The following is a 9,172-nucleotide window of genomic DNA, read 5'->3' as shown; positions in this document are numbered from 1 at the left end:
GGTATCCAAGATCTATAAAGAACTTCTCAAACTCAACACCCAAAAAACAAATAATCAAATCAGAAAATGGGCAGAAGACATGAACAGACACTTCTCTGAAGAAGACATACAAATGACTAACAGACACATGAAAAAAATGTTCATCATCATTAGCCACCAGGGAAATTCAAATCAAAACCACATTGAGATACCACCTTACACCAGTTAGAATGGTTAAATTGACAAGGAAAGAAACAACAAATGTTGGAGAGGTTATGGAGAAAGAGGAACCCTCTTACACTGTTGGTGGGAATGCAGGTTAGTACAGCCACTTTGGAAAACAGTGTGGAGGTGCCTCAAAAAATTAAAAATAGAGCTACCCTATGACCCAGCAATTGCACTCCTGGGTATTTACCCTAAAGACACAGATGTAGTGAAAAGGGCCATATGCACCCCAATGTTCATAGCATCAGTGTCTGCAATAGCCAAACTGTGGAAAGAGTTGAGATGCCCTTCAACAGATGAATGGATAAAGAAGATGTGGTCCATATATACAATGGAATATTACTCAGCCATCAGAAAGGATGAATACCCAACTTTTACATCAACATGGATGGGACTGGAGGAGATTATGCTAAGTCAAATAAATCAAGCAGAGAAAGTCAGTTATCATATGATTTCACTTCTTTGTGGAACATAAGGAATAACATGGAGGACATTAGGAGAAGGAAGGGAAAAATGAAGGGGGGGATATCAGAGGGAGAGATGAACCATGAGAGACTATGGACTCTGAGAAACAAACTGAGGGTTTTAGAGGGGAGGGGGGGGATGGGTTAGCCCAGTGATGGGTACTAAGGAGGGCACGTACTACATGGAGCACTGGGTGTTATACAAAAGCAATAAATCGTGGATCAACACATCAAAAACTAATGATGCATTGCATGGTGATTAACATAAATAAAATATAAAATAAAATAAAATAAAATAAAATAAAATAAAATAAAATAATAAAATAAAATAAAATATAAAATAACAAAATAAAATAAAAAGATGTGGTTCATATATACAATGGAATATTGCTCAGCCATCAGAAACAATGAATACCCACCATTTGCATTGACATGGATGGAACTGGAAGGGATTATGCTAAGTGAAATAAGTCAAGCAGAGAAAGACAATTATCATCTGGTTTCACTTATATGTGAAACATAAGGAAGAGCGCAGAGGACCACAGGGGAAGGGAGGGAAAACTGAATGGGAAGAAATCAGGGAGGGAGACAAACCATGAGAGACTCTGGACTCCAGGAAACAAAGTGTGGGTTCCAAAAGGAAGAGGGGTTAGGGGATGGGATAACTGGGTGATGGGTATTAAGGAGGATACATGGTGCGATGAGCACTGGGTGTTATATGCAACTAATGAATTGTTGAACACTACATCAAAATCTAATTATGTACTGCATGTTGGCTAACTGAACATAATAATAATTATAATAAAAAGTTTTTCTTAAAAGGCCATCTGTATTGGGGCACCTGGGTGGCTCATTCATTAAGCATCTGCCTTCAGCTCAGGTCAAGATCTCAGGGTCCTAGGTTTGAGCCCTACATCATATTCCTTGATCAGTGAGGAGCCTGCTTCTCCCTCTCCCTCTGCCTGCCACTCCCCCTCCTTGAGCTCTCTCTCTGTCAAATAAATAAAAAGATCTTTAAAGAAAAGGCCATCTGTATTTCCACTCCATGTATTGATCAAAAGACACCTCAACAAATTGTAGTGAAATGTTGATTTTCAAAATTAAAGAAAGAATTTAGCAAAACATTCAGATACTCACACATACACATATAAAAAAAACCCACATATAAGTTAAAAATTCTACTTCAGCATAGGAAAAAATTTCCACCTAACTCATCCATAGAGGGAAAATCAAGCTTGCTTCAGATTTCATCTTCACAGTATTACAGGATATAAAACAACAGAGCCAAAAGATGGCAACAGAAAAATGGTCACATATGAACCAATTGTGAAATAAACCTCATATGTAACCTTCTTATAAATATTTATCAAAAACATTCCAGTTAATTGAGAAACTAATAAAAAGAATGGGAAAATTGTGTTATAAACAAATTCCAGGTTCATATAAATGTTGCATGTGCAACATTAACAACTAAATGTAGAATTTAAAACTAGTGCATATACCAAAATCATTCTTTTTTTTAAAGATTTTATTTATTTATTCATGAGAGAGAGAGAGAGAGACAGAGGCAGAGGGAGAAGCAGGCTCCCCGCCGAGCAGGGAGCCCAATGCGGGACTCGATCCCAGGACCCTGGGATCATGACCTGAGCTGAAGGCAGACACTTAACCGACTGAGCCACCCAGGCGTCCCTATCAAAATCATTCTTACAAGCAAAAAAATATCTAAGGAAAATAAAGCATAAAGAATACATAACACAAGACGGACAGCAAAGTAATATGGAGAAGGAAGATAAAAAAGAGAAAGCTAAACCAAGGCCAACAATATGCAGTTATACATACAATTATGACCAAGAAGTATAAATGTATTGGATATTCTTATTAAAAGATGATGAAGACTAAAATTAAACAAAATAGGCACCTTCAAAAATGGTCATAAGGGCATTCATTTTAACAGCAAGAAGCATAAACCTCTACCTCCTTCCTTCATCTTGGCCTGATATATGTTCAAATATTTTTGACACCATTTTGGCAGGTCCCATATCAATTCCCAGTATGAAACAGACACAAATGCCTCCCATGTAATGATGAACAAACAGGAAATTTAAAGACCTGAAAAAATGCAGTAGTTCAAAAGAAGGAGTAAGGTGCTGAGTTAAATAATGGATTAAATACATTCTTTTAATTTTATTCCTTCCCCAAACCCTGCTAAAATCACATTAAAGAGGACACTTACCAAGAACACATAAATCCACAAGAGCAAAGAGAACAGGGGAAAGACAATAGCAACACATTTCCGGAAAATGGATGCAAGGAAACCAATTAGGTGGACACAAAACAGTCATAAAGGAAGCTGAGAAATAGGGCAACTGTGTGTGGCTTGTTCACTGCATAAATGCACCCAATCTAGGGGCTGAGTTGGAGCTGAAATCCTGGCCACATTTCTCCAGCCAAGCAATGCACCCTGGCATACGGCTATGTCTGCCCAGGTGTGTGTAACTGCCTTTGTCTAGAAGGTCACTTTTCTATATACTCATATATTTTGTTGGGGATCCTGCTGACAGTCCGCCTTGATTTACAGTGCAGAATCCTCAAAAGGCTTGAGAACTACTGGCGTTAAATCTCTGACTCATGGGACAAAGGAGACTGCTAAAATGAGGAGTGTTGCTAAGTCGCTTGGGCGACACATCTGTAAATCCCTTACTCCATTCACCAGACAGCCACCCCTCCTGCTCCCCTCATTCCACAATCAACAGTACTTGGAAGTAAAAACACTAGCAAATATAAAATAGGTACTCTGAACCGGGAGTACTAGTGAGAGCCTTTGGACTTTACCAAAATCAGAGGAGTTAAACGACGGCATGTCTACAGAATGCTGACTCTGGAGTCACATTCTCCTCCCAGCCGCCAACCACTTTTGTGCTCTCAGAAAGCTGGCAGCTAAACCTTTACTTTTCTGGGAAGACACCACCCTGGGGAACATCCTCAGATTAAAAAAAAACAAAAACAAAAAACAAAAAAACAGACATGAAAATATAGACATCAGGGTTGTCCAAGCAATGACCCCTCCCCCAAATACCTTAAAGTGAAACTCAAAGATTGACAAGCCACCCTGTCAGTACAGGTTTAGAGCTTCCGCTTGACTTCCCCCCCCCCTTAATTTTGAGCATGCCACCAAGAATTGCCATATGTAAAGGGAGGAACCAGGTGTATGAAGGAAGATGGAGAAACAAACTATCTAGGGAAAAAGAACCTTTAAAAAAATTATTATTCTCAGTGATATAATAGATTAAATCAGTGAGGAGAGAATTAGATGCTATTTTAAAAAAGAAGAAATTGAGGAATTAAAGTATGATAGCAGAAATGAAAAACTCAAAAAAAAGTGCTAGAAAAAATGTTTAGAAAATAGTTGGCTAAGAAAGACTATTTTTCCTAGCTGAGCACTGGGACACTGCAATACTGAGCCAGAAGAGGTTGAGGAGGACCCTATACATGATATCCACATAAAAAAAAAATGTGTTTGCCAATTTTTTAGTGCTTGTTAAAAGTTTGCACAAGAACTACTTGAACATTTTCTCATACAACATTTAAAAAACATAGAGAGAGTGCACAAAATTCTCATCATGCCCCAGTCTTATTCTCTAACAAAGAAGAAACATACATCAACTATTCATTGCATATCTATTCTAGTCAACTTCCTCAATGTATGTGTATTGATACAATTATGTGTGTTTGTGTATATAAGTGTATCTGTGTAATTTTTACTCCTTACATAAATGGGATTATTTGCTTATATTGCTATGAAATTTACTTTTATACTTAATGAGTATGGAGGGTTTTTTCATATCATTGTAAATTCACATCATTTTTCTTTAACTTGTGCATTCCTATAGATAAGCATATATAATGTTTCCAGGTTTTCATGATGAGAAACAATGCTGCAATAAAACTCTTTACCCTGCTTTCTGTACATTTATTCTCAAAAACAGAGATCTATAAGTAGAATTGCCAGATTCACAATAAAAATAATTTTTAAATCTTGATAGGTACTACCACATTCCTTGACAACATTGAATATTATCAATTTTGCATGTTGTTACACTGGCGGTATGTACTGGACATTATTTGCATTTCTCCAATTACTGGTGAAGTTGCACGTCTTTTCATAATTTTAGACTCTATTTCTTTGTTAAGGCATATTCAACTTTATTAAACACTGAAAAACTTCAGTCCCAAAGTTTTATACTGATGTATATTCTCAACACTGCCTGAAAGGTTCTGACTCTTCACATCCTCACAAATACCTGGTCTATTCAGATACTTCAAATATTGCCAGTCATTTAAGTGTAAGAAGATATCACCTTATGATTGCATTTCCCAGATTACTTGTACAGTTAAAAATTTTTCAGATGTTTGGGAGCCAACTGTCCACTTCTGCAAACTGTCAGATCATCTTACCCATTTGTTGTCAATGATGTTGGGAGTTGAGTGGTTTTTGCTTATTAATTTATGTAAGATGACTTCATACATCCTGCAAACTAACACTTTCTCAATTATGCATGTTACAAACACCTTTGCCCAATTTGTAGCCTGTCTTTTCATAGTTCTTTGGAAAATGATGACTTTGAGGAAAACCCTTTTTATTTTTTTTATTTTTTAAAAGATTTTTATTTATTTTTTGATAGAGAGATAGCACAAGTAGGCAGAGCAGCAGCAGAGGGAGAGAGAGAAGCAGGCTCCCCGCTGAGCAGGGAGCCCCATGTGGGACTCGATCCCAGGACCCTGGGATCATGACCTGAGCCTAAGGCAGACACTTAACCAACTGAGCCACCCAGGCACCCAGAGGAAAACACTTTTTTAAAAATATGATCACATTTGTAAAATTTTAGCTATTAGGTAGTTTTTGTGTTTTAAGGACTCCCTTTCTGCCCCAAGGTTATTAAAAGATAAATATTAAAACATTTCCTTGAGACTCTTGGGAAGGGAGGAGGATGGTAGAGGGGTAGGGGACCTTAGTTTTGTTGGTTCCCTGGAATTCAGCTAGAAAGCTATCAAATCATTCTGAACATCTGTGAACTCAACAAGTGATCTAAGAAAAGAATTGCTGCGATTCTACAAATGGAAAAGCCACCACTTTCTGCAAGGTAGGAGGTGGGGGGAAGTGGATCTGAGGTGATATATCGAAAGATAAACCATGGGGGGAAGAAGCCTCCCTAAACTGGCTACCGGAAAGTGATATATCCCCAGATGCAAAATTGGAACTTGTCGCAGTCTGTTCTGGTGAGGGGCGTCCCTGTCTGAAAGGTACTCAGGTGGCAAAGAGGGGCACAGTTCTACCTGGGACACTGTGATCTCAGGATCCCTAGGGTCACGGAAAGAACAGGGGTGCCTGAGTGTGGCAGAGTTCCCAGGCATCAGAGTGGGGAAGCCAGCTGCAATCAGTGAGCCCAAGAGTGGGCTGTCAGCTGGGTGTTGCCATAAACCCAGAACCACTGCATGGTCCCCGTGACCGCTATTCTAGTTGCGGCCCTAGCAAGCGGCAGAACATAGGGGAGACACCCCTCCCTCCCCTGGGAGGAATGGCTCGGATATGCAATGCAGGAGTCTGCAAAGTTTGAAGACTCCAAATGGGGTCATGTGCCTGAGATAGAAACACTTGGTCACAGGCTGGGTGAGCACGGAATATGGATAGAGACCAGGGAGACAGGAGTAATTGACTGCTTTTCCCTTAGGGAGCACTGGAGAGTGGGGAACCTGAGCTTTCAGCCCCGGGGCTGGAGACTGGGAGATCACCATTTTCATTCTCATTCTCTAAAGTGGCCTGGAAAGCCTTCAAGGAACAAAAGCTACATAGAGCAACCCAGAGCCACTTACACTTAGCCTGGCCCCCTGGCAAGGGCAGTAAAATTCTGCCCAGGCAAAGATACCTGAGAATCAGCACAACAGGACCCTCCCCCAGGAGATCAGCAAGAACACCTGGCTAATACCAAGTTTACCAATCACAGAACAGCAAAACGTCAGTGCTAGGGGAAAATAGTATATAGAATTCATGTTTTTTTCTCATGATTCCTTAGTCTTTCAATTTTAATTTGTTTTCTTTTTCTTTTTGAATAAATTTCTTATTTTATCAACTTTTCTAAGTCTTTTTTTAATTTTCATTTTTAAGGTTACATTCTATCCTTCTATCCTTTCACTGTATTTAATTATATCGATATATACACACATATATAGTTTATATATACATAAATTTTATATATAAAATATATACATACATATGTCTGTCTTTCTTTACAATTTTGAGATATAGTTTCTTCTAACCAACAGACCAAAATACACCCTGAATCTAGTGTATTGTTCCGTTCTGTTCACCTGTCTGAATATATTCTAGCTCTCTTTTTAAAAAAGTCTTTTAATTTTCATCTTTATAGTTACATTCTATCCTTTCATTATATTTAATTTTATTTTTGTATATATATAAGTTTTTCTTTCTTTACAATTTTGGAATGTAGTGTTCTAACCAACAGACCAAAACACACCCAGAATCTAGTGTAGTGCTCTGTTCTGTTCACCTGATTATATTCTTTCTTTCTTTCTTTTTTTCTTTCTTTCTTTCTTTCTTTCTTTCTTTCTTTCTTTCTTTCTTTCTTTCTTTCTTTCTTTCTTTCTTTCTTTCTTTCTTTCTTTCTTTCTTTCTTTCTTTCTTTCTTTCTTTCTTTCTTTCTTTCTTTCTTTCTTTCTTTCTTTCTTTCCTTCCTTCCTTCCTTTCTTCCTTCCTTTCTTTCTTTCTTTCTTTCTTTCTTTCTTTCTTTCTTTCTTTCTTTCTTTCTTTCCTTCTTTCTTTCTTTCTTTCTTTCTTTCTTTCTTTCTTTCTTTCTTTCTTTCTTTCTTTTTCTTTCTTCTTTTTTTTTCCTCTTTGGTTTCAGTTCTCTTCTGATTTGTTTAGTGTATATATCTCTGAGGTTGTTGTTACTATTTTAGTATTTTGTTCTCTCATTCATCAATTCTTCTCTGGACAGAATGACAAGATGGAAAAACTCATGTCAAAAAAGAGAACAAGAGGCAGTACTGACTGCCAGGGACCTAATTAGTACAGGTATAAGTAAGATGTTGGAAATAGTGTTCAGAATAATGATTATAAAGACAATAGCTGGGCTTCAGAAAAGCATAGAAGACACTAGAGAATCCCTTTCTGGAGAAATAAAAGAACTAAAATCTAATCAAGGGAAAACAAAAAAGGCTATTACTGAGATGTAATAAAAAATGGAGGCTCTAACTGCTAGGATAAATGAAGCAGAAAAGAGAATTAGTGACATAGAAAACAAAATTATAGAGAATAAAGAAGCTGAGAAAAAGAGAGATAAACAACTACTGGATCACTAGGGGAGAATTTGAGAAATAAGTGATACCATAAAGTGAAACAATATTAGAATAATTGGGATCCCAGAAGAAGAGGAAAGAGGTGGGGGCAGAAGGTATATTTGACCAAATTATAGCAGAGAACTTCCCTAATCTGGGGAAGGAAACAGGCATTCAAGTCCAAGAGGCACAGAGAATCTCCCTCCAACTCAATAAAACTAGGTCAAAACCTTGACATATAATAATGAAGCTTACAAATTTCAGAGACAAAGAGAAAAGCCTGAAAGCTCCTCGGAACAAGAGGTCCATAACCTACAAGGATAGAAACAATAAACTGGCAGCAGACCCATCCACAGAGACCTGGCAGGCCAGAAAGGACTGGCATGATATATTCAGAGTGCTAAATGAGAAAAAGATGCAGCCAAGAATATTTTCTCCAGCAAGGATGTCACTCAAAATAGGAGAGATAAAGAGCTTCCAGGACAAACAGAAAAAGAATTTGTAATCACTAAACCTGCCCTGCAAGAAATATTAAAGGGGATCCTTTAAGTGAAGAGAGACCCGAGAAGAAATATACACCAGAAAAGACCAGAGACAATATATAGGAAAAGCGACTTTACAGGTCATACAATGGCACTAAATTCATATCTTTCAATACTTACCCTGAATGTAAATGGGCTAACTGCCCCAATCAAAAGACTCCACAGGCTATCAGATTGGATAAAAAGCAAGACCCATGGATATGTTGTCTGCAAGAGACTTATTTGAGACCCAAAGACACCTCCAGATTGAAAGTGAGGGGGTGAAGAACCAATTATCATGCTAATGGACATCAGAAGAAAGCTGGAGTAGCAATCCGTCTATCAGACAAATTAGATTTTAAACCAAGACTGTTATAACAGATGAGGAAGGACACTATATTATACTTAAAGGGTCTATCCAACAAGATCTAACAATTGTAAATATGTATGCACCTAAATGGGAGCAGCCATTATATCAACCAATTAATAACAAAATTAAGGAAACACATTGATAATACAATAAGAGTAGGGGACTTTAATACACCCCATCACTGAAATGGACAGATCATCCAAGCACAAGATCAACAAGGAAACAAGCACTTTGAATGACACACTGGACCAGATGGACTT

Source organism: Eumetopias jubatus, unplaced genomic scaffold (assembly GCF_037043125.1).
Source record: "Eumetopias jubatus isolate StellerSeaLion01/CBP00866 unplaced genomic scaffold, mEumJub1_p1.0 scaffold_14, whole genome shotgun sequence".
In the NCBI taxonomy this organism is placed as follows: Eukaryota; Metazoa; Chordata; class Mammalia; order Carnivora; family Otariidae; genus Eumetopias; species Eumetopias jubatus.
Note: the sequence above shows the minus strand (reverse complement) of the source record.